Source organism: Psammomys obesus, unplaced genomic scaffold (assembly GCF_907164565.1).
Source record: "Psammomys obesus unplaced genomic scaffold, mPsaObe1.curated_primary_1811, whole genome shotgun sequence".
In the NCBI taxonomy this organism is placed as follows: Eukaryota; Metazoa; Chordata; class Mammalia; order Rodentia; family Muridae; genus Psammomys; species Psammomys obesus.
The window spans coordinates 1,829,558-1,854,317 of NW_026594083.1; positions in this window are offsets into that span (position 1 = coordinate 1,829,558).

Sequence of the window (24,760 nt, forward strand, 5' to 3'; positions counted from 1 at the left end):
CAGCTTTATTCCATGGTGATCAGACAGGATACAAGGGATTATTTCAGTCTTCTTGTATCTGTTGAGGCTTGCTTTGTGACCAACTATATGGTCTATTTTGGAGAAGGTTCCATGAGGTGCTGAGAAGAAGGTAAATTCTTTTGTGTTTGGGTGTAAAGTTCTGTAGATGTCTGTGAGGTCCATTTGATTCATGACCTCTGTCAGAGATATTGTTTCTTTGTTTAATTTCTGTTTTGTTGACCTGTCCTTTGTTGAGAGTGGGGTGTTGAAGTCTCCCACTATTAATGTGTGGGGATCTATATGTGGTTTAAATTTTATCAATGTTTCTTTTACAAATGTGGGTGCTCTTGTATTTGGGGCATAGATGTTCAGGATTGTGATGTCTTCCTGGTGGAATTTTCCCTTGATGAGTATGAAGTGTCCTTCCTCATCTCTTTTTATTATTTTTGGTTGAAAGTCTATTTTATCAGATATTAGAATGGCTACTCCTGCTTGTTTCTTGGGTCCATTTGCTTGGAAAGTCATCTTCCAACCTTTTACCCTCAGGTAATGTCTATCTTTGTGTCTTAGGTGTGTTTCTTGTATGCAACAGATTGCTGGGTTTTGTTTACGTATCCATTCTGTTAATCTGTGTCTTTTTACTGGAGAGTTGAGTCCATTGATGTTGAGAGAGATTAATGACCAGTGGCTGTTAGATCCTTTGATTTTGATGTTGGCTGTGTTCATAAGTTTGTGTGCTTGGTTGCTTTTTGTTTTGCTGTAGTAAGGTTAATTATTTCCTGTGTTTTCTTGACAGAAGCTAATTTTCTTGGGTTGTATTTTCCCTTCCAGTGTCTTCTGTAATGCTGGATTTGTGTGTAGGTATTGTTGAAATTTGTTTTTGTCATTGAATATCTTGTTTTCTCCGTCTATGAGGACTGAGAGTTTTGCAGGGTATAGTAGCCTGGGTTGACATCTGTGTTCTCTTAGGGTCTGCATGATATCTGTCCAGGCCCTTCTGGCTTTCATAGTTTCTGTTGAAAAGTCAGGTGTGATTCTAATGGGTTTGCCATTATATGTTACTTGGCCTTTTTCCCTTGCAGCTTTTAGTATTTTTTCTTTGTTCTGTATACTTCCTGTTTTGATTATTATGTGGCGGGAGGATTTTCTTTTCTGGTCAAATTTGTTGGGTGTTCTGTAGGCCTCATGTATCCTTATTGGCTTCTCCTTTAACTTGGGGAAATTTTCTTCAATGATTTTGTTGAAAATATTTTCTGGGCCTTGGAGAAGGGAGTCTTCTTTTTCCTCTATTCCTATTATTCTCAAATTTTGTCTTTTCATATTGTCTTGGATTTCTTGGACGGTCTGTGTCAGGAATTTTTTGGATTTCACATTTTCTTTGACAGATACATCGATTTCTTCCATTGTATCTTCTACACCTGAGATTCTTTCTTCCATTTCTTGTATTCTGTTGGTTATGCTTACCTCTGTAGTTCCTGTTTTCTTCCCTAAATTCTTCCTCTCCATTATTTCCTCCATTTGTGTTTTCTTTAATTTTTCTAGTTCTATCTTCAGGTCTTGAGTTGTTTTGTTTACTTCCTTCACCTGTCTGCTTGTATTTTCCTCTTTTTCTTTTAGTTCCTTCAACTCTGTCTCTTTGATTTCTTTCAGTGATTTAATTATTTCTTCTCTGAAGGCCACAAGCTGTTTGGCTGCATCTTCCCGTATTTCTTCACGGATGGCCCTAATTTGCTTGTCTTTATCTTCCTCCATTTCTTTACGGATAGCCATGATCTGTTTGGTTTTATCTTCCTCTAATTCTTTACGTATTTTATTTGTCTCCTCTATTATCCTCTTCATCAACATAGATGTAAGGTCCTCTTCTTGATTTTCTATTATGCTGCATTGTTCAGGGCTGTTCGCCCCTGGATGGCTGGGTTCTGGAGATGCCATATTGCTCTGTCTTTTGTTGGTTGAGCCTTTACGCTGACCTCTACCCATTGGGCTGATTTAGGTTTTGGCTGTTAGTTTCTGTGCTTCCTGGAGTCCTGAGGTAGGGAGTATCCCCTTGGCCGGAAGATGATTTTTCCTGAAGGAGTCCTTCTCTGCTTTTTGGTTATGGTCACTGTATGGCCAGTGTTTCTCCGGAGTTGCCACTGCTCACCTCAGGTTTATAGCCCTGAGTAGTAGCTGTGGTCTATGTTAGGCAGGGGGGGGATCTCCTCTTACCCATAAAATTTCTCAAGACAGCTGCCCCACTGCTGGGTTTCTTGTTATAAATTTAGTGTGCTGCTGCTCACTAAATTTCCATGTACAGTCCTCTTGAAGAAACTGCTGATTCCCTAGCTATGGGGTTTTCTCCCAACAGGGAAACTCAGTCTGTTATCCTGGGGCGCACAGTTCTGTCTGAGAAAGTGGGAGGTGCACTCAGCAAGTCTCTGGGCCAAAGGCTGATTGCTCTGCTCTGGACCTGGAGAATGTGCACCTAGGTTGATTTGGCGCCTGGGGGCACTGTTCTGGTCTGGAGGCTGGGTGCCTCACTCTGGACCAGAAGCTGTGTGTCTCTGTCTGGGATGGCGGCTACAGGCACTGCTCTGGTCCAGACGCTGTGGGTGCAGCCCCCCTGAAGGATCAGGGATTCCTACAGTTTTGGCAGTCCAGCCAGGGACAACTGGCCGATCCCTGGTACAGTATCTGAGGGCTGCTGTAATGGCTCTTCGACTCCTGCAGGTCCGAGGATGCAGCTGTGTGTCCCAGTGCCCCAGGGGAACGTAACAATGGCGGCAGAGCACAGCGCTTCTGCCTGCACTAGAGTCTGCGTGAGTCCAGGAAGTGTTTTGGTGCTGGGTGTCCTAAGCGTTAGAGCTGCTGACCCCCTCCGCTGGGGGTTTCCTCCTGCCAGAGACACGCAGTCTGGTGCCCTGTTGCCCTGGTGCCCACAGTTCTATCTGAGGCGGCGAATCACGCGCGCAGGCAGCGCTCTGTGCAGGCAGGCGCCTTTGTCCCTCCCGGCTCTGGGTCCGGGCTGGCTCCTGGGGCACCCGCGGAACCTGAGTCTTTTCCAGGGGATGTCTGGGTAACCTGGGGTCGGTCCCAATTGTTTCCTGCTCCGTGGGGTTATCTCTCGACTGGGAGATCCAGTCTATGGTGTTGTGGGCCCACAGTTCAGTCTGGGACCGTGACCAGATCGCGCTGGCGGGTAGCTCTGGGCTGGCGACCAAGCGCCTGGCGGAACGGGGATCTCTTCCGCGGTTTTGCCGGGTGAGTTAAAGCTGATCGAATCCCCCACCATGGGGTATCCTCTCACCTGAGAAACACAACCACTTGTGTTTTATGGCCGCGAGTTCTGATTGCTGGTCACTGTGCCAATCCTGCTGTGCTGCTCCTCAGAATGAGAGTCCTCCCGGCGCTGCCATCTTGCCCCGCCTCGTTGTTTTTCTTTTGAGACAAAATCTCTCACTGGCTTCATACTAAGATGGCTGGCAAGTAAGCACCAGGGGTGCACATGGCTCTGCCTCTTCAGTTCAGGGATGACAGGCTTGTGCTATCAGGCCCAGCTTTTTATGTGGAGTCGGGGATTGAACTCAAGTCTTCATGTTTACCTAGCAAGCACTTTACTGAATGAGCTGCCCCCCCCCGACTCTACTTCTTTTTCTTAAACTCAGACTAATAATTTGATCTAGGTTATTTCAAGCTTTAACCTGCTAAATGAAAAAAAAAAAAAAAAAAAGCATCTATGTGTGAGGCCTTGATATTTCAGTTTTTGTCATTCTAGGTGTTCAATGTCGGATATTGCCTTCATCTTTGTTGCACCTCAATTGCAGTGACCGCCAGTTACCATTGCACTTCTGCTGACACTTGACACCTAGCAAGTTTGGTTATTATAATTCTAACCTTAAGGAAAAAGAATCTTGGAAAGAATTTTAATTCTGTTACTTCCTGCTAGAACATTGAAATACTGCTCAGATGTCAAATGAGATAGTTTGATTTGGATGAAGCCCTGGGCTCAGCTTCCATAGGCACAAACTTTGCAGGGTCTGTTCCCTCTCCTGCTAAGCTCTCAGGCAGGAGCTGGCTGTTCAAGCATTATTCATGCATGACACAGGAAGCTGGTAGCTCCATTTAGTGATTTACTGGCTTGGGTGCTCTTTGTTGAAGCCTGAATAAAGTGATAGGATTTTTTTTTTTTAAACTCTAGATGATTCTTGGCATAGCAAATGCAAGATATTCAGTGCAAATAAATGCCCGTGAGAGTCATAAATGCCATTAAGGAGTTGGATTCAAAAGGCATGCTTAAGTTTGGCTTGGAAAAAAAAGAGAGAAAACACACACCCACACACACACACACACAATCAGGATTTCATTGTCACAATGCATCAGCTTGGCAGATATAATTGCTTTCTCACGTGCATTTTCTTTTCTTGCACGCGGTTGTCAGTACAATAGAGGAAAAAGGAGGCAAAAAGGTTTTAACTCTGTTACCCCTACCCCTGACCACCTAGAGAGAGAGAGAAAAAAAAAAAGATTAAGAAACTAAACTCCAGGGAGTGTCCATGGGTTTTCTAAGGTTCTCTGGTTCTACTTCCTGGCTCCTGGTACTTTTATCTTTATCCGTTGCTTATTTGTCCCCTCTTCTGCCCTCTCCCTCCCCTGATAGTAAGCTGGCAGAGTATAGTTTGCTATGTAATTATTCTCTGGTTTCTTGTCTTTTCCTGTGCTTTTTTTTTTTTTTTTTTTAAAGAAACATAATATTACTCTGTAGCAGGTGGTGACAGTTTTCCACAAGGCATTGATCAATGTGACAAGATAGGAAAGTTTTTTTTTTTTTTCCTCACTTTTTTTCCCTCTCTTTTTGTTTTAGGACTGAAGAATCAAGACTCTGGGCCTTTTGTGACTATATTAGGTTTGCTGGCAGAATAATATATCAAGGGCGCCAAACCAGTGTAAAGACTTAGTCCATAACCTCTAATCTGCAGACATGAACTCTATTATTTCCCATTAAAATTAGAGGTTTCCAAATTGTAACAGATGTCCTTAATAGACATGTCTTCTTACAGGGGAACATTAGGTAAATGAAAACTGAACCTAGTGTTTTAACTTGCGCTTCATCATAATACAAAGCTCTGTGGCTAGATCTGGCATGTTGAGCTCAAATTACAGAAGAAAGCCTTTGCATGATTTGCATTAATTGATTCATCAGCAATTTTTCTAAATTGCAGCAACTTTGAAATAGTGGGAACTAAAAAATAATAGTCAAAATCCATTTACTCCAAAACAGCTACAATATTTGACAATCTCATAATTCATAGGGATTATACAGTATGTTTCAGTGTCAGAAATAGTTCAATTAACTGCTAAGAGAAAAGAGACAAGGTCAGAAATCTTCCAATAAAGCAATTATGACAAAAAGGTAAGGACAAACAACTTGATGTAAAAGAGTTTTATGAGTATTGCTATTGCAGGTGTCTGAATATTTCAAAACAAAGATGATGGCTGTGTAGAACAATTAAGGCAAAAACACAAAAGTGGACAAAATTCAAAAGACTAATGTGGTTTGCTGAAGCCATTGAGCCTGCATACCTTATCTCTACGAAATTGCTTCCAATGAAACAATGAAATTTGAGCACATTCACATTCTGTATTTTCTGAGTGAAGTTTTCTCTGCTATTAGTGTCACATTTGAAGTTATATCAGAATATCACAACCAGTTTCCTCTGCTTAACTAACTGTTTCCCAAAATAGCTGTGACTAGAACTGACTCTGTCGTGGAACCCATGGGCAGATAATGCACTTAAAGAGATGGACAGGATTTAGAACCCATGAACAAGAAGAAAAGGCTCTTAAATATACTGCTTCACTCTCTTGTTGATAACTGGAAGAAAATCAGACTCAGTATTGTTTTGTTTTCTCATTTTTTAAAATCAGTCCCAGCATTCCTTGCTATTTAATATGAACATAAAGACAAGCAGGATCAGATGTGTTTTGGTTCTGTGTGCTGATTCTTGAAGAACTGCCGACACTTCGTCTGAGTCACTCATGAGGAGATGTGTAGGCCCTACGTATTGGGACCATGCAGAGGCAGCACAAGGACTTAACATTCCGTACATAGGGAGCTTGAAAATCTCAGCTGTAAGCAAAGAAAAGTTGGGTGAAAAACATGAAAACAAACCACTGTTCCTACATTTGTCAGATAATAGGGCCAGTTATTGCCCTTAAAATTGGAGGGGACCTCCATCAGAAGAAGAAGAAAACAGGAAACAACCTAGGAACCTGCTACAGAGGGCCTCTGAAAGCCAGAAGAAAAAAAAACAGGAAACAAAGTAGGAACCTACCACAGAGGGCCTCTGAAAGCCTCTGCCCTGCAGACTATCAAAGCAGATGCTGAGCCTGATGGCCAACTGTCGGGCAGAGTGAATGGAATTTTATGTAAGAAGTGGGAAATAGTAAGAGCTGGAGAGGACAGGGTCTCCACAAGGAGAGCAACAGAACAAGATAATTTGAACACAGGGGTCTTCCCAGAGACTCAGACTCCAACCAAGGACTATTCATGGAGATAACCTAGAACCCCTTCACAGATGTAGCCCATGGCAGTTCAGTGTCCAAGTGGGTTATCTAGTAATGGGAAAGAGACTGCCTCTGACATAATCTGATTGGCCTGCTCTTTGATCACCTCCCCCTGAGGGGGAAGCAGCCTTACCAGCCACAGAAGAGGACAATGCAGCCACTTTTGATGAGAACTGATAGACTAAGATCAGAAAGGAGAGGAGAACCTCCCCTATCAGTGGACTTGGGGAGTGGCATGCATGCAGAAAGGGGAGGGAGGGTGGGATCGGCAGGGGAGGAGGGAGGGGCTTATGGGGGGATACAAAATGAATAAAGTGTAATTAATAAAAAAGTTAAAAAAGTTAAAAAAAATTGGAGGGGACCATCCACTGAAGCCTCCACAGGTGTGAAGTCTCAGGAGAGCATGGAATTAGAATATGTGGACTTCTAGGGCTCAGTGTTGGCAAGTGTGAATCTGAACTACTCCCTGGGACTCTATCTAGAAAGGACATGTGGCTAATTTTTATGTCTAGGAGCACAGCCAGATTCTCATGGCGCATATGAGTAAAAACTCCCATGTTAGGAAAGGGGAAAATAAACCACTTTGAGGGATACCAGAATGTTCTGTTGTCCCTAGCAACACTTGGTCTCAGAAGGCAACTATTTTTGTCAGATTTCTATCTTCTGGGATTTTATCAAAACCTAGTAGAAACATTTATCTAGTAGAAAACATACTCAAGTCCTCTCTGCTTTAGCTCTCCGCCCATGGAAAGCAGAAGTATTTGTCAAGTCCATAGTTCATCACAGGGCCCAACACTTAACTGTAGCACTATAGCACCCTCCCTGCCCCAGCTTAACTATGATATTTTCCCCTATTGCATGATTTGTAGCTATGAACTAAAATTTTATAAAACAAATAAATGTAGAGGAATTTTAATTCAGAATATGGCTGCTCCAGCAAGAGATCACACCTAAAGACCTTCTAGGTCTGTGTAGTCTGGCTGGAATACAGATATGCCTTTAATCCCAAGAGACAGAGGCAAGCAGGTCTGAGTTCAAGGCCAGTTCATGGTACAGAAAACTTAGGTCCTTGTGTGGTGGTACACACCTTTAATCCCAGCACTTAGAAGACAGAGGCATGCAGATCTTGGAGTTTTAAGCAGTTCTGTTCAGGCTGTTTGGTTGAAAGTGAAATTGAGTTTGTGAAATTCAGAGGCAATTTTTCTGGGAGAGTTTTACAGAGATAGGTTGAAGATAGAACAAGGTAGACACAGGTGAAGACAGAATGAGTCAGAAGATTAAAACAGATTACCAGAGTTTGTTTGGAGCCAAGCAGGGCTACTCAATGAGAAACAAACAAGCCAGATTGAATCAGTCAGTTTGGAGAGGAATATGAGCCATACCAGGTTAGTTGAGCCATCCAGACAGAATTCAGAAAGAACTAAAAAGGGTAAGCTTTTCAGCAGTAAGTCTCAGAGGCTAAAAACATTCTAGGCTTAGATTAGATTTTACAGAGCCTAGAAGCTTCTACGACTAGGCCTAGGTTAGCAGCTAGAAGCAGTAAGCCTCAGAGATGACAAACCAGTTGAATAAAGGATACTTTTACAAAAGGATACTTTCATAAAAGTCAAAACTAAAGAACAAACAAAAAATAATTTGTAGAGTGTAAAGGGTCAGAGAAAGAACCAGACATAGACATGTCAGGAATGTTGGAATTTTCAGGAAGGAGTATAAAACAGCTGTGAACGATCTGATTAAAAAACATGATGGATAATGTGGATGTCATCTAGAAAAAGACGGACCAGGTGACCAGAGTAATGGGAGTAGGAATGAGTGAGTACAAGAACGCTACGAATGAGAACCACTATAGCAGAATGAAAAAAAGGCTTTTGATGGACTTACTGGTTTACGGATCAAGGCTGAGGAAGGACTTTGTAAGCTATGGTTATGTCAATAGGGGCTTCCAGAAGACAAGAGCAAAGAGACCATCCTAGTTCACGTTTCTTTTGCTATGAAGAGACACCATGACCATCACCACTCTTATAATGGAAAACATTTAATTGGGGCTAGCTTACAGCTTCAGAGGTTTAGTTCGTTATTGTTATGGTGGGACACAGGGTGATATGCTGAGAGTTCTAAATCTTTTTTTTTCCATCATTGTGAAAAAGTGTTTATCATAAGAAATAAAATTAGTTAATAAAAAATTTAGCAACTTTACTTAGCAAAGTATGTCCAAAAGGAAATCACAGTACAAAGAAAGCTTATTCTTACAGTATTAGTACTACGTCTGAATTCTCAAAACTAACTTTTAATTTAATAATAGTAATAATTAATAATAATATTTGGGGCTTTTGAGACAGTATTTCTCTGTGTCACCTTGGCTGACCTGGACTCACTTTATAGATTAGGTTGGCCTCAAACTCACAGTGATCCGCCTGCCTCTGCCTCCTTGAGTGTTCAAAACTAACTTAAAAAAGCTTAAACCTGACAAGGCTGTGCCCCCTAGGGGGAGGTGATCAGAGTGCCTGCCACTGAGTTCATGCCAGAGACAGCCTCTGCTCCTTTACTAATCTATGGGCTGAGTCTATGGGCTACATCTCCATGCATGGTCCTTGGTTGGGGTATCAGTCTCTGCAGGACCCCTGGGCCACAGAGGAAGACAATGCAGCAACTTCTGATGAAACCTGATAGACTAGGGTCAGATAGAAGGGGAGGAGGACCTCCCCTATCAGTGGACTAGGGGAGGAGCATAGGGGGAGAAGAAGGAGAGAGGGTGGGATTGGGAGGAGATGAGGGAGGGGTCCACAGTCGAGATATAAAGTGAATAAATTGTAATAAATAATAATGATAGGGAGCAGAGGGAACCTTGTAATAGACGGGGAGTAAGAACAGATGGATCCAGAGGAGACAAGTTCCGCAAGACTAGCAGTGGCCCAGAAGGGCTTTCAGAGACTGAAGCACCAACCAAAGCCCAGGCATGGACTAGATCTAGACCCTCTACATATATACCATATGGGCAGTTTAGCTTCCATTTGGGTCCTCCAGAAAGGACATGATCTCTGTTGCATGCCTTTCAATCACTTCATCCTGGCATGGCTGGCCTGCTAGGACACTGTGAAAGAGGAAGCACGCAGTTCTGATAAGACAGGATGTGCTGGGACAGTTTGCATGTGGGGTGAGGGTGAGGGGTAGGAGTGGGTTCTTCCATTTCCTGAGGAGCAAGAGGAGAGGGGTTAGGGGTATGTGGAGGGACAAAGGGAAGGGACCAGGAAGAGGGGGACAGGGAGGGAGATGGTGGCTACAATTGAGGTATGAAGTGAATAAATTTTAAAAATAAAAGCTTAGACCTAACCTAAATATTTTAAGTGAAAATATAAACTATACTGAACATGAGTGTGTGTCTTTCTGGGTCTGAGTTACCTCACTCAGGATGACCTTTTCTAGTTCTGTTCATTTGCCTGCAAATTTCATGATTTCCTTGTTTTTAATAGCAGAGTGGTACTCCACTGTGTAAATATATCGTAGTTTCTTTATCCACTCTTTGGTTGAGGGACATCTAGGTTGTTTCTAAATTATGGCTATTGTGAATAAAGCTTCTACGAACATAGCTGAGCACATTTCCTTGTTGTATGGTAGAGCGTCTTTTGGGTGTTTGCACAGGATTGGTACAGCTGGCTCTTAAGGTAGAGCTATTTCTAATTTTCTGAGAAAGAATCTGATTGATTTCCAAAGCAGTTGTACAAATTTGCAATCCCACCAGTAATAGAGGAATGTTCCCTTTTCTAAATCCTTCAGCATGTGCTGTCACTTAAGTTTTTGATCTTAGTCATTCTGGACAGTTGTAAGATGGCATCCCAGATTAGTTTTGACTTGTATTTCCCTGATGACTAAAGACATCGAGCATTTCTTTAAGTGCTTCTCAGCTATTAGGTATTCCTTTGCTGAGAATTCTGTGTAGCCTTGTTTTAATTGGATTATTTGGTTTGTTGGTATTTAATTTCTTGAGTTCTTTATATATTTTGGATATTAGCCCTTTGTTGGAGGTAGGATTGGTAAAGATCTTTTCCCAATATGTAAATAGTCATTTTGTTCTATTGACAGTGTTCTTTGCCTTATAGAAACTTTTCAGTTTCTTGAGGTCCCATTTATTAATTGTAGATTTTAGAGCCGAGCTGTTAGAATTATGCTCATAAAGTTGTCTCCTGTGCCAATGAATTAAAAGCTCTTCCCCACTTTTTCTTCTAGCAGATTTAGTGTATCTGAGTGGAGCTCTTTGATTCACTTGGACTTGAGTTTTGGGAAAGGTGATAAATGTGGATCTATTTGCATTTTTCTACATGTAGACATCCGATTAGAGTGGCACCATTTGTTGAAGATGCTTTCATTTTGTCATTGTATGGTTTTTTACTCCTTTGTCAAAAAATCAAGTGTCTGAAGGTATATGAGTTTATTTCTGGGTCTTCAGTCCAATTCCATTGATCAACCAGTCTGTTCCTATGCCAGTGCCATGCAGTTTTCATTGCTTTTGTTCTATGTTACAGCTTGAGATCAGTGATGGAGATATGTCCAGAATATCTTTTATTGTACAGGATTGTTTTAGCTATTTTGGTTTTTTTGTTTATCCATATAAAGTTAGAATTGTTCTTTCAAGATCTGTAAAGAATTGTGTTTGAATTTTTATGGGGATTGCATTGAATCCATCGGTCGATTTTGGTAAGATGGTAATTTTTACTATGTTAATCCTAATAAACCATGAGTATGAGAGATCTTTCCATTTTCGGATATCATCTATAAGTTTTTTTCAGAGTCTTGAACTTCTTGTAATACAGGTGTTTGACTTTCTTAGAATTACACCAAGATAGTTTATATTATTTGTGGCTATTGTGAAGAAAGTTTTTTCCCTAATTTCATTCTCAGCCTATTTGATGTTTGTATACAGGAGGCCTACTGATTTTTTTTTTAATTAATTCTCTATCCATCCACTTTGTTGAAGGTATTTTTCAGCTGTAGGACCTCTCTGGTAGAATTTTTGGGATCATTTATGTATACTATCATATCATCTGGGAATAATGATGCTTTGACTTCTACCTTTCCAATTTATATCCCTTTGATCTCTTTTAGCTGTCTTATTGCCCTGGCTAGGACTTCAAGTACTATGTTAAAGAGATGCATTGAGAGTGGGCAGCCTTGTCTTGTTCCTGATCTTGGTAGGATTGATTTAAGTTTCTCTTAATTTGATGTTGGCTATAGGCTTGCTGTATTTTGCCTTTATTATGCTTAGGTGTGTGCCTTGTATCCCTGATCTTTCCAATACTTTTAAGTTTGGGGTGTTAGATTTTGTCGAATGCTTTTTCAGCATCTAATGAGATACTCATGTGGTTTTTTTTTTTTTTTCTCTCAGTTTATATGATGGATTAGATTGATGGATTTTGAACTACCCTTGTATACTTGGTATGAATCCTTGATCATAGTGGATATTTTGATATGTTCTTGAATTTGGTTTGTGAACATTTTGTTGAGTTATTTTTGCATCAATGTTTACAAGGGGAATTGGTCTGAAATTCTCTTTCTTTTTGGATCTTTGTGAGGTTTAAGTATCAGGGAGACTGTGGTCTCATAGAATATGTTTGGCAATGTTCCTTCTGTTTCTATTTTGTGGAATAGTTTGAGGAGTACGGTGTTAGATCTTCTTGGGAAGTCTGGTAGAATTCTGGGCAGAAACTATCTGGCCCTGGGCATTTTTGGGTGGGGGACCGTTAATGACTGCTTCTATTTCCTTATGGGTTTTAGGACTATTTAACTTGTTTACTTGATCTTGATTTAACTTTGGTAAGTAGAATCTATCAAGAAAATTGTCCACTTCATATAGATTTTTCAATGTTGTAGAGTATAGGCTTTTGAAGTAAGACCTAATGATTCTTTGGGTTTCCTCAGTGTCTACTGTTAAGTCTCCCTTTTCTGATTTTGTTGATTTGGGTGCTGCCTTTCTGCCTTGTAGTTAGTTTGGCTAAGGGTTTGTCTATCTTGTTGATTTTCTCAAAGAACCAGCTCTTGTTTTCATTGATTCATTGTGTTCTTCTCTTTGTTTCTATTTTATTGATTTCAGCCTTGAGTTTGATTATTTCCTGCTGTCTACTTCTTTTGGGTGTATTTGCTTTCTTTTTTTCTTAAAGCTTTCAGGCGAGCTGTTTAGTTACTACTATGGATCTCTCTAATTTTTTTCATGAAGGACCTTATTGCTATGAACAGTGCTCTTAGCACTGTTTTCATTTGGTTCCATAGGTTTGTGTATGTTCTGCCCTCATTTTCAATGAATTTTAGGAAGTCTTTAATTTCTTTCTTTACTTCTTTTCTGATCTGTGGTCATTGAGTAGGGAGTTGTTCAGTTTCCATGAGTGTGTAGGCTTTTTGTTATTTTTGTTGTCATTGAAGTCCAGCTTTAATCCATGGTGATCTGACAGAGTACATTGGGTTAATTCAATTTTCTTATATAGGTTGAAGTTTTCTTTGTGACCTACTATAAGGTCAATTTTGGAGAAGTTCCATGGGATGCTGAGTGGAAGGTATATTCTTTTGTGTTTGGGTGAAAAATTCTGCAAATATCAATTAGGTCCATTTGATTCATAAGATTTGTTAGTTTCATTAATTCTCTATTTATCATCTGTCTTGATCATCTGTCGATTTGTGAGAGAGGTATAATTAAGTCTCCCACTATTAATGTGTATGGGAATTGATGTGTGATTTAAGATTCATAATGTTTCTTTTACAAATATAGGTGCCCTTGTATTTGGGGCATAGATGTTCAGGATTGAGATGTACTTTTGGTGGATTTTTCCTTTGATGAGAATGAAGTGTTTTCTCTCATTCCTCTTGATTAATTTTGGATGAAAGTGTATTTTATTAGATATTAAAATGGCTATTCCAGTTTGCTTTTTCCATCTGTTTGCTTGGAAAAACTTTTTCTAGACCTTTGCTCTGAGATAATGTTTATCATTGTTGCTGAGGTGTGTTTCTTGTATGCAGGAGGATGTTGGGTCCTATTTACAAATCCACTTTGTTAGCCTGTGCCTTTTTATAGGAAGGTTGAGTCATTTTGTTGTGAGTTATTAATGATCAATGATTGTTAATTTTTGTTATTTTGACATGGGTGGTGCTTGTGTATTTCTGTGCTTCTTTTCTTTTGGTTCTGCTGTTGTGAAGTTATTTATTTCCTGTGGGTTTTTGTTGTTGTTGTTGTTTGTTTGTTTGTTTTTTCCATGTGGTTGACCTTCTTTGGTTGGAGTTCTCCTAGTATCTTTTGTAGGGCTGTGTTTGTGTATAGATATTATTTAAATTTGATTTTGTCATGGACTATCTTGTTTTCTCTATCTATAGTGATTAAAAGCTTTGCTGGGCATAGTAGTCTGGGATGACATCTGTGGTCTCTTAGGGTCTACATGGCATTTTCCCAGGCTTTCATAGTCTCTATTGAGAAGCCAGGTGTGATTCTGATAGGTCTGCCTTTATATTGGCCTTTTTTTTTTTCCAGCTCTTAATATTTTTTCTTTGCTCTGTTCATCTAGTGTTTTGATTATTATGTGGGAAAAGGATTTTCTTTTCTGGTCTACTCTATTTAGATCTCTATGTGCCTGTTGTATATTTATAGGCATCTATTGCTTCAGGTTAGAAAAAATTTCTTCCATGATTTTCTTGAAAATATTTTCTGGTCTTTGGAACTGGGAATTTTCTCTTTCTTCTATCCTGTTATTGCTAGGTTTCATCTTTTCATGGTGTCTTTCATTTCTTGAATATTTTGTGTCAGGATTTTTTTTTTCAATTTATTATTTTCTTTAACAGATTTATCAGTTTCTTCTGTTGTGTCTTCTAAGCCTGAATTTCTGTCCTCTATCTCTTGTATTTTGCTTACCTTTCTGGTTTGCATTCTCTTCCCTAAGTTTTCCATATCAAAATTTTTCTTGGTTTGTTTTTCTTTATTGATTTTATTTCCATTTTCAGCTCTTAAAACATTTTATTCATGTCCTTCATCTGTTTGATTTTGTTTTCTTGTATTTCTTTAAGTGATTTATTCATTTCTTCCTTAATGGCCTCTATTTTTCTGATTGCATTTTTCTGTATTTCTTTGAGGGAGTTAGTAATTTTCCATTTAAAGTCCTTTACCAGCTTCATAAACATAGATTTAAGATCATTTTTCTGAGCTCCAGCTGTGTTAGGATATTCAGAGCTTGTTGTTTTGTTGCCTTGGTTTTTGTTGACTGTGTTTTTACTCTGGCCCTTATCCATATGGTTGTCCTTCATATTGGAACCTGCTGCGATCTTCAACATGTAGGAGGAGCCTTAGGTGGCAGCGGGTGGCCTGGATCTCCTCATGTAGTGTACAGCTCTGTTCTGCTGGCCGTGTCCCAGTTAGACCAATAAGCAGAGATTTAGGGTGTGGGTTTCTACCCTGTGTGGTCCTGTGAGGTTCGGCCAGTTTCCCCAAGACAGCTAGAAGAGCCATGAATTATAGGCTGGCTCTGCATGTCTCTGGGATCTGGATTCATCTTCAGGATGGAGGCCAGATACTGAAACTGTGTGTTTCTGGAACTCGGGAGTCATGTTGAAGTAGGCTTAACGTGCTGAGTGCTGGAAGCCTAGGACCATGTAGGCAAGGGAATTTGACCACATAGCCTTCACCTCACTCAGAGCCCTGCATCATGGACACTTAATAAGGCTGATATCACGCAATCTTGGGTATTTTTTTTAAAGAACCACCACAGATGCCTTCTGTAGGAAACACTTACTAGAAGGTACCAAGTTTCCCATGGAAGAAAGGCAGAAGTGACTTCTGTTTCCAATAAGGTATGTAGCTTATGCACACCAACTCCACTGGACTCCTGGGGCTCTGGGGAAAATCCAGGTGCATCTTCTTTTGTTCTCAACCTCAAATGGGAGTTCAAATGACGAGGTGAAAATGTTTTCTGCAGGAACTGAGTCTCTAAAGATGAACATTTTGGTGGAAATCAGGGCTGAGGGAAGGTGACTCTGCATTGGGGACTGCACCTAGCACCTGAGAGTTTTATGTCTTGATCCACAGGCAGCAGGGAGAAACCATGTGCCACATTGGATGCAACCTGATCATATAAGACTTCAAAGCCCTCCCCTCACGATGACACATTTCTTCAAATAAAGCCACAACTACTTAAAGGACAAAAGGGGAGAAAAGGAGACAGGAACAGAAAGAATATTTGTGCGAAGAATAACTAAAAAATAGCTCTGAATTAATTGTAAACACCAAATTTCATGCTCACGAAGCTCAAAGAACCAACAGTGATGAATGGAAAAGAACAGAGAATTCAGCAAGATATCCATATAAATATAATGAACACCTCTGTGACCAAGGAACACACACGATACAGTTGGACAAGGACGCTCTTTTAAAAAAGAACATCCTGTAATGGCTAGTTTTAGATAAAAAAAAACTACACAGAAATTTTATACTTTTATAAAAATTAATATAGACCTTAGACCTAAATGTTAAATATAGATTGACTACACAGTCCCAGACAACAACACAAGAGAAAATCTAAATGACTTTGACAAGCCAGATTCTGCTATAATTAAAAACCTCTTCCTTGAATAAGCCAAAGTTCCGACAATGAAAAGTAAATCCACACAGTGGGAGAAATATCTATAAAATATGGGCTGAAAAACATTTATCTAAAAATGTGTGAAGAAATTGTTAAACTTAATGAAAGAAATGAACAATCTGATTTAAAAACAATTAGAGATAGCTTGCTAATACGTGTATATGGATAGAAAGCATACAGAACAAGGAAAAGAAGATGCAAAGGACAATACAAATTCAAATTATTGAAAGATGGTCTTGTATAGCCATAGAATGGCCAAAGCCTCAAATCCCATGTCTCCTAATATTTAGCTCATGTAAAGCAGCTGGACCTTTATTCATTGTTTACAAGCATGGAAAAAAAAAAAAGAGGAGAGGAGAGACATTTTTGAGAAATGTTTTTTATAGACTTATGTGGAACTACACATAGTTTTATCCACCAATTCTTTGCCTTGATATTTACTCAAAGCAGCTGAAAATTCATCTCCCCCCCCAGAAAACTGCTTGAGGCTGATAGCAGCTTTACCATCATAATTGTAAATATTTGTGAAAATTCTTAAAGGTTGGTAACAGCTGAAATTACTCCTTAGAAGTTTATCAGTGTAAGGCAGGGTAAGTTATTCCTGGACCACTGTGTGCGTAATATCTAGCGGAGGGTGTCGTCTACATTTCATAGGCTGTGTACTTTCACATAGATGACAAGGATGAGGAAGCTGAGAGAAGGACATAGCAAGAACACCAAAAGTGGCTGTGTGTGTTTTTGCAGCTAAGTGTTGGCTTTTGTTTTCAGATGGATGAAAGTGAAGTTTTAGAAAGTTTGTTTCTGCAAAGCTTGTCATGTCTGACACAATTTAAGTGAATTTAGTCTGAATAATACATAATTATGCTTTGCTTTGTAAGAAACATAACACTACTGTTTGCATGGCATTGACCTAAAATATTTCAATCAGATTTTTGTCTCTTAGATGTTCATTTCAACAGCCTTAGCTGAATCTTTGTTCTTCAAACTAGGTTTTAAAATGACCTTCATAACTTGGAGGGTTTCTTACTAATAAGTAGAACAAATGCTTTGACATGTTTATTTTATATTTGCATGGTTGCTACATTTATAATTATCAAATGCTTTCTTTCCCACCACAAAGCTAGGGTGGTTTGGAAAGCCCTTTGTTGTAGCACAGACCATGAATGGTTTATTTACCTATCGTACAGGGAACCACAACCTTCCTAATTTTGAGTTCCTGCTCCTGGAAAAGGAATCAAAAGTATAATGGTGAGAAGATAGGATAGACAGAGCACTTTTTCCAGAGTTGCCAAACGCATATGGACTGGTCATTATGAATGTAATTCTTACCTGATAGTTTTTTTTATAATTGTTCTTATTGTATATAGTCTATTGATATTAGAGAAATAGCCTTTTTTTGGACTGAAAGGGGGAGAAATAGAGATAGTTTCTTGTGTTCTGTGTGGAAAAGTCACCTGTGAATAAAAAGCTGATGGTCAATAAAAAAAAAAAGAAGAAAAAGAAAAATGGTGAGAATGATTACTGTCTACTCAGAATCTTTTGTGAAAAATGAAAATGAAAAACAAACCTGTATATAATCTTTATTCTTGTTAGCACTGTGTTATAAGTGTCATTATCCTGACAGTTATCGTGAGGATATTTCTAAGATAGGAAATCTCTCTATGCCTAGGACTGTTCAAAATGCTGCACATCTCTGTCTGTCTCTCTTAATCCCTATGCCAGCCCCATCTGGTTGAATCAATCACTGCTCCTGTTGAGAAAAGTAAAGCTCCCCCCAGAAATGTTCATCTTGTCTGAGGTCAGGCAGCAGGACATTTTGAAATCCTTCCTGAGATGGAGGATGAGACATCTATGTTCTTTCCCATAAATGGCTGGGATTTCATTCCTGGCACAGACATCAGAGTCTCCCTTTAGCTTGCAATGTCATTTCTATATTCTGTGTGTATGTGCAATATTTTCTGGAGGAATGCATCTACTACTTATTTTATGTTAAACAGAAGTTATGGGAACCTAACATTTATGGCTGACTATATTATGAAATTGTTCATATCACTCACAAAAATTAAATACATTAAAACACTAAAAATTTTGGTTAGTTATAGGATCTCACAGTAGATGTATATAACTTTTCTACATAATTATTGAGAATTGTTTGCTAATTGAAAAAAAAACAGTGTGTGTGTATGTGTGTATGTGTGTGCATGTGTGTATGTGTGTTGTTTTGTGGAAAGTACTGAAGGTGGTTTGGATCATATAAGGGAAATGAACCAGTTATATTAATATCTAGCTAGGGAGGTTTATGTAATAGCTTGATTAGTAAAGGAACCTGACACCAAGCCTGGTGACATAAATTTGATGGAAAGAAAGAGTGGATTCTCACAAACTGCTGCATGACATCCATACATATGCCAACATGGGTGTATGTTCACACACAAAAGAAACCAATACATTCATTTATTTTTATTTTGTGTCTATGGCTGCTTTGCCTGTACATATGTCTGTGCATCACATGTGTGCTTGGTGTCCATGGAGACCAGAAGAGGGCATCTGAAGTGCCAGAAGAACCGGAGTTACAGATGGGTGTGAGCTGCCTTATGAACCTAGCCCTTCAGGAGGAGCAATCAGTGCCTTTAACTGCTGACTCGTCTGTGCAGCCATCTCCTCCCCTTACCCCCAAGTAGTCTCACAACTCACATCAACATGTTTGCCAAATACAGTGATGGGGACAGCAGATAGCTGGGTTATAGCAAGGCAAGGAAAACACTGCTTTAGCTTTCCTTTTTTTATTCTTTTTTAATTTATTATGATTTATTCACTTTGTATCCCAGCTGTAACCCCCTCTCTCATCCATTCCCAATCCTACCCTCCCTCCCTCTTCTCCTCCCATGCCCTTCCCCCAGTGATAGGGGAGGTCCTCCTCCCTTTCCATCTGACCCTAGCCTATCCGGTCTCATCAGGACTGTCTGCATTGTTCCCCTTACTAGGGATCCCCACGTGGAGACTGAGCTTCCATGGGCTACATCTGTGCAGGGGTTCTAGGTTATCTCCAAAATATGCTCATGTACACAACAAGGACATTTGCTCAACCACATTTGTAGCAGCTTTATTCGTAATAGCTAGAACCTGGAAACAACCCAGATGTCCCTCAACGGAGGAATGGATATGGAAATTGTGATACATTTACACAATGGAATACTACTCAGCAATTAAAAACAAGGAAATCATGAAGTTTGCAGGCAAATGCAGAGAGGCACACATGGTATATACTCACTTATAAGTGGATATTAGACATATAATATTGGATAAACATACTAAAATTTGTACTCCTAAAGAAGCTAAGCAAGAAGGAGGACCCTGGGCAAGATGATCAATCCTCATTCAGAAAGGCAAATGGAATAGACATCGGAAGAGGGAGAATGCAGGGAATAGGACAGGAGCCTACCACAGAGGGCCTCTGAAAGACTCTACCCTGCAGAGAATCATAGCCTATGTTGAGACTTGCAGCCAAACCTCATGCAGAGTGCAGGGAATCTAATGAAAGAAGAGGGAGATGAAAGACCTGGAGGGGACAAGAACTCCACAAGGAGAGCAACAGAACCAAAAAAATCTGGGCACAGGGGTCTTTTCTGAGGCTTTCTAGATGCTGATGACCTTCAGCTTTGTGTGGCTTGAACCTAGTGGTATGCTAAATTAACACATTTCTAAAGGTTTCCACCTGTTAGTCAAAAGGGACTCTAGGTCAGATACAGAGGTGGGTAATAAATGGCAATGGAAGGAATAAAAAAATGGTGCAAAGGTTTTGGCATTCAGTCTTCAAAATTCTAATCCTCCACTTGGGAAGTTTTTTTTTTTTAATTAAATTATTTTTTTTAAAATCAATTACAGTTTATTCGCTTTGCATCCCAGCTGTAGCCTCCTCCCTCACTCCCTTCCAATCCCATCCTCACTCCCTCATCACCTCCCATGCCCCTCTGCAAGTCCACCGATAGGGGAAGTCCACCTCCCCTTCCATCTGATTCTAGCTTATCAGGTGTCATCAGGACTGGCTGCAATGAAGTCCTCTGTGTCCTGGCAAGGCTGCTCCTCCCTGGTGGTGGTGGTGGGGATCAAAGAGCCAGCCACTGAGTTCATGTCAGAGAGAGTCCATCTTCTCCTTACTAGGGAACCCACTGGGATACTGAGCTGCCACGACTTACATTTGAGCAGGGGTTCTAGTTTATAGTCATCAACATAACTTAGGAAGTTCTAATTAATCCGTATATCTACAGCACCTTCAGTATACAGGCTGCTTTTGAAGAGAATCGCAACTTTCACCTTCAGCCTGTGAAATTGTTGCCATATACTTTTATCACCTCTTTGATGTCCGCTTCTACAACCTACGCTGAGTGGGTTTTATGCATTGGTTTTTGCTTGTTGCGTGAAGTGGATTTATGAAAGGTTTGTTAGTATTTTAGTTAAAGGAAAGTTGTGACATCGTTATTAACCAAGTTTTCTGCATCATAACACAAAGGGGTTGGGGAACCCACAGCCTTCTGGACTTTGGGAATACTCTTGAGGTCCGCTCCTCTAAATCATCGGTAAAGCGGGAAGCGAGAGTCACTCACAAAAACAAAATGTAACCTTCACCAGTGACCGCTATTCCTGTTTGCCACTTGGTTGTCTAGCTCTGGAGTTTGAAGCAGAGAATCAATAGGCATTCACTTTATAAGTTAATGAATGATAAATGTAACGGAGCATCCATTATCCTTCATGAAGAAGAGTAAATGTGATTTAACCTCTGCAGCCAACTGAGCTGCTGAATTAAAAAAAAAAAAAAAAAAGTCAATTAAAAGCCTGCTTGAACCTGCTGAGAACTAAACCACACCTTCTTTTTACTTTGAAAGGCTTCACAAAAGGTGGTGACCCCAGGATAATTAACATTTCTGTTGACACCTAATTGGTTTCAAGTGGTGTGCATACACCTAGAGAGTGTGAATAGGCTACCCTTTTAATTTCCTCTTCAACTACAGGTTTAACTCACATTATGAATTAACAGAATAAAAGTGAAACGGAATGAATGTTAGAGACTCAGCCTCCCTGTCCCAGCTTTTAGGAAGCAAACTAAAATATTCAACCAACTCAGATCTTTGGTTTCTGAACTCTGGGAGAGATTTTGAGGTGTGTGTGTGTGTGTGTGTGTGTGTGTGTGTGTGTGTGTGTGTGTGATTGTGTGAGTCTCTGCAGGTGTGTTTGTATGACTGTCTATGTTTGTGTGTTTGTGTGACTGAATGTGTGTGTCCACTAGTCATTGAATCAATATAAAATAATTAAATCTTCCTAGAGTGTTTTTTGTTTGTTTCAAAAGCAGAAAGACTTGCTTTAGAAAAAGATATTGTTTACTTATTTTCATATAAATGTGAAAAAACATAGTGCACTTATAAGTTCCTTAATTATGTTTTCAGTAATCTAAACCTGTGACTTCCTGCTAAGTATCTATGGTGTCAGGTTTGTAGAAACCAAAATTATTTGATCCAATAGATATATTTTATGCATTTTCTAGCAGGATGTGAAAGATTGAAAGCAATATTTTTGATATTCCAAGAATATGATATTGTCACACTAGGCCTCATGCCTAATGAACACATTCCCTGAAGCTAAGCTGCATTCTCAAGGTATTAATGGATGTTTTAATGAGACCGGGATACTAGACATCATAAAAGTATTTTGGGAAAAATGCATATAGACAACTAAAATGTTTATAAATTAGAATTAGCATTCAAAATAGATGCACATTGATGTTGGGTGTATTTTCAAAAAATAATTTATTCATTTTGTAATATGTGTTCAATGATTACTTAATTCACTTGGTTCATTCCTATTTATGATACTTAAATTATTAATAGCTTGCAAATCCCTGTAACATATCATACAATCACTGTATTACTTCCCCACCTTTAAACCAACAATTTGTTTTACCAAATTAGACAGTCGTTATTTTAACCTTTAACAGAGGTTATTTTAAACTTCAATATTTATTGGCACACATACTGCTTTTTGCTGAGGTTGTTCAAAAGAAAAGCTTTCTGGTGAGACTCTGAGATACAAGGTTGTGATACTGAAGTTGGTGGATATTTTAAACTGATACTGATAGAGAACTCTTTTAGGTAGGCATTGTTGATTCATTTGAATCAGAGTTCTCCCTTCTCTCTCAGACGGTACCAGAACTTCTTAGCATTTGCATTTGCCTCTTACGTTTTCCGCCTCTCATTAGTGAACACTTTTCTGTGTACAGCTGTACATGGGATACTTCCTACTGAATGCTTCTTGTTACCTAATCCTCCAAGGATTTTTTTTTTTTTTGACATTTAAAATGATGTTCTGCTACAACACTGAAATCTCTCCTTTATGTCAAATTCCCAGTGTATAAATTACACAGTTAAAGATGAGATTCAGCATGTTAGGCTCCACTCTCCACTGACATTTTTTAACTTTTTTTTGGGGGGGGTGGTGGAGGAAGCTGTATAATATGATATGGAGTGTCTGATCTACACTGCACTTTCAGAAAACAGGCTTAGAGAAACATCACTGTATGTAACTCTGACATGATGCTTGATATATCCTTAAAACTTTTCCAAATTAAATTTCGTTTCCTCTGCTAAGCATAAGCATCACTCATGCCTTTTTTTTTAAGAAAACAAATATCTTTTATTTCTAAACACAATTTCCACTCCTCAGAGGCAAATTTGAAACTCTTAGAAGTTTTTGACTTGATTACAATATTCTGTAACTTTAAACTCTCAGTATTGCATTGGTATTTCTAGATGATATTTGGTACCAAGTAGCATCTATTGATATATAGTCATGAGAACAGACCATCTTGCTCCTTGTCCCCAAACCCTCTTATATTCCTCCTTCTAATAAATTGCTTCAGTTTGGATTTGGAGGGCATGCAATGTCACTACATTCTTAACTATTGCAGGGGCGGTTTACTACCTTTTCAGTAAGAAGTTGAATCTGCCCTTTATGCCAGCGCTCTCAAACTACATAATGATACAAATAAGGATTTTCTCCATTTGCATATTGAGCCATCTGTGAATTTGTTCATTTTTAAAGCTCTTCTTCTTAGAGCTTTTTAGTGAAATTTTTAGTGTTCTCTGTTCTAAGAATTTCTACCACTTGTCTATGCAGCATGATGGACCAACTCTCAACCTTCTTCTATGTTTTACGATTTCTCCCGTCTTTGCCTGTGGGGCACCTCCTGAGAGGCTTTATTAATTCTCCACCTCAGTGCTTTTGAATTTTTCTAGTCATTTTTTGTTATCTCGCTTTTACTTTTCAAGAGTTATTTTTCTGTTGTTGTTCATTGTGTGACTACCTTAGTAAAGACCTTGTAGCCCATCTTCTTTCTGAACAAGTCTTTCTACATAGTTTTCATTTTTTAATTTAAGAGTTTTAAAATTATTATTTGTAAAAAAATCCTTTTTTGGCTCCCAATTGTTGTCCTCTCCCTTGTCTCCTTCCAGTCCTACCACTCATGCCTTTTGTTAATTCATTTGCCCATGGTTAACCACGGTTGTATAATGGCACAAAAGGAAAAAAAAAAGTATGACAACATTTTCCTTATCTGTGAAGACATCACAAGTTCTCATGGTTTCATTAGTGTAGCTCTTGTATTCTCTGAGCATGTTTCCATATTTTACCTTAATTAATGAGAAAATCATCCCAAGCTTCCTTGAAAGGTTTATCAGACTTCATGAGACCCTGGGTACATGCAACCTTCTGTGTTTCTGCACTTTCTGTTTTTGGTCCACCTTATATCAAAGTTCTCAAGACAAGAAAACAATCTTTGCTTTTAATGTGGAGATAGATGTGCAGCAAGATATGCACAAAAGATAATCACAGAGCCACTCAAAAGAAACACAAAATAGAGTAGGTGCTGATATATTTTAAATGAAATTGGTGAAATATGAATTAAAGTCGAATATGTAGACTTATGTTGGGATTAGAATTCGTTGCTGTTTTTGTGACAATGTAAATTTGTAAAACCTATGTAGCAGGTGTTTTCAAGCAGTAATGGTTGTTTCCAAAACAATATTCTTTCACTCAGTTTTATTTTGCAATGTCATGGGATTAAGCATGGTGTGCAGTCATTCCTCCTCAATATTTTGTCTGTGTTTGCTCCTGTTCTTTGTGTACTACTCTCCATGACAGGTACTATGGACTTAGCTACTTCACTGTGAAGATTTTTTCAGTTCCTTCATGCAGGCAAACATGAAATGAAGTTTACCTGGTTCCCTTACAAGTCTGTAAGCTCTTTAAATATAGTTTTCAGCCATTTAAATTTACAAAAACAAAAGAAAACTATTTTAAGGACACGAAAGAGGATAATATCTTTCAAATTTCTAGCATATAATGGTCATTTGAAGTCAGTTATTTTGAAAAAAGTTAATTATTTCTATAGTCAGCCTTTTAAGTTCATGGATTAAAGTTTACCTTAGAGAAATTTTAGATTTGGTGATGCTCATTATAGTAAAAGAGCTCAAACAGTTTTATTTGGGGAAAGAATTTACTCTGTAGAATAAAACATAAATATTAAGGTGGAGAGAAACAAGGTGTTTCAATGTTCAACTTTA